Raw genomic sequence first — 1,833 nt, 5'->3', positions numbered from 1 at the left:
GTCAGTCACAAACAGGGAAGTTTCCAAATTTTAAGAAGGGCAAGTTTCAGCCAGGGAGAAATTTTAATTTCAGGAGACAAAATGCAGGAGACGGAGGCCAGGGCAATCGTCCAGCTAATGTGAATCAGCCGAATCAGTTGAGATTAACTTTTCCGGATTGTCAAGTTTGTGGAAAGAAGCATGGAGGAGTTTGTAATAAGTTGAATGTGGTATGTTTTAAATGCAACCAGAAAGGGCACTACTTGAGGGAGTGACAAAATCGGCCAGCAAGAGAGCCAGCAAATAAGGATTAGCCTATCCGGAATCCAGCAGTGAAGGTTCCAGCCATTGGATTTACATGCTTTAAATGTGGGAATCCAGGACATATGGCTAGAGATTGCAAGACACCAGCCCCAGTCAGTAATGCATTGAGGATTATGGGATCTACCCCAACAGTGAATGAGACTCCGAGGGCTAGAGTTTTTGACATGTCGGTGAAGGATGTGATCCAGGATGCGGATGTCGTGGAAGGTACGCTTAATGTGAATTCTTTATGTGCCAAAGTGTTAATAGATTCGGGAGCAACTCGATCGTTTGTTTCACAAGATTTTGTTAGTAAGTTAAATTGTCCAGTTGGGTATTTAAATGAAATAATGATGGTGGAATTAGCAAATCAAGAACGTGTAACTGTTAACCAAGTTTGTGGGAATTGTGAGATTGAGATTTCTGGTAGTAAGTTTTGTGTAGATTTGATACCATTTAAGTTAGGAGAATTTGACGTTATATTAGGAATGGATTGGTTATCTAAGCATGATGCTCAGATAGATTGTCGAAATAAGAAAGTAATGGTGAAAACGCCAGACGAAAGAATAGTAACGTTCAAGGGACAGAAGCAGGTAAAGAAGTTCTTAACGATGATTCAAGCCAAGAAGTTACTATGACAAGGATGTGAGCATTTCGTAGCATATGTGATCGACAGAAGTCAGGAGCCAGCAAAACTTGAAGATATTCCAGTTGTGAAGGAATTTCCAAGCGTGTTTCCCGACGAGTTACCAGGACTTCCTCCAGATAGAGAAATTGAATTTGCAATCGACTTAGCACCTAGAACCGAACTAGTATCCAAGGCCCTGTATAGAATGGCGCCCGTTGAGATGAAAGAGTTAGCGAAGCAATTACAAGAGCTGTTAGAGAAAGGAGTAACCAGACCCAGCGTATCCCCGTGGGGTGCACCGGTATTATTTGTCAAGAAGAAGGATGGAAGCATGAGACTGTGCATCGACTATAGGGAGCTCAACAAGTTGACAATCAAGAATAAGTATCCGTTACCCAGAATTGATGATTTGTTTGACCAATTGAAGGGAGCCAAGTATTTCTCCAAAATCGATTTAAGATCGGGATATCATCAACTGAAAATCAAACCAGAAGATATACCAAAGACAGCTTTCAGAACAAGGTATGGATATTACGAGTTTTTAGTGATGTCTTTTGGATTGACCAACGCCCCAGCAGCATTTATGGACCTGATGAATAGAATTTTCAAGGAATATTTGGACAAGTTCGTTAGAGTATTTATAGACGATATTTTGATCTATTCAAAGACGGAGGAGGATCATGCGGAACATTTAAGGACAGCTTTGGAGATTTTAAAGAAAAAGAAGTTATATGCTAAATTGTCAAAGTGTAAGTTTTGGCTATAGGAAGTTCAGTTCTTAGGACACATAGTCAGTAATGAAGGAATCAAAGTGGACCCGGCAAAGATCGAGGCAATTACGAATTGGGAAAGACCGAGAACACCCACTGAGGTAAGAAGTTTCTTGGGATTGGCAGGATATTATCGACGATTCATTCAGAATT

The sequence above is a fragment of the Apium graveolens genome, chromosome 4 (assembly GCF_009905375.1).
Source record: "Apium graveolens cultivar Ventura chromosome 4, ASM990537v1, whole genome shotgun sequence".
Lineage (NCBI taxonomy): Eukaryota > Viridiplantae > Streptophyta > Magnoliopsida > Apiales > Apiaceae > Apium > Apium graveolens.
Note: the sequence above shows the minus strand (reverse complement) of the source record.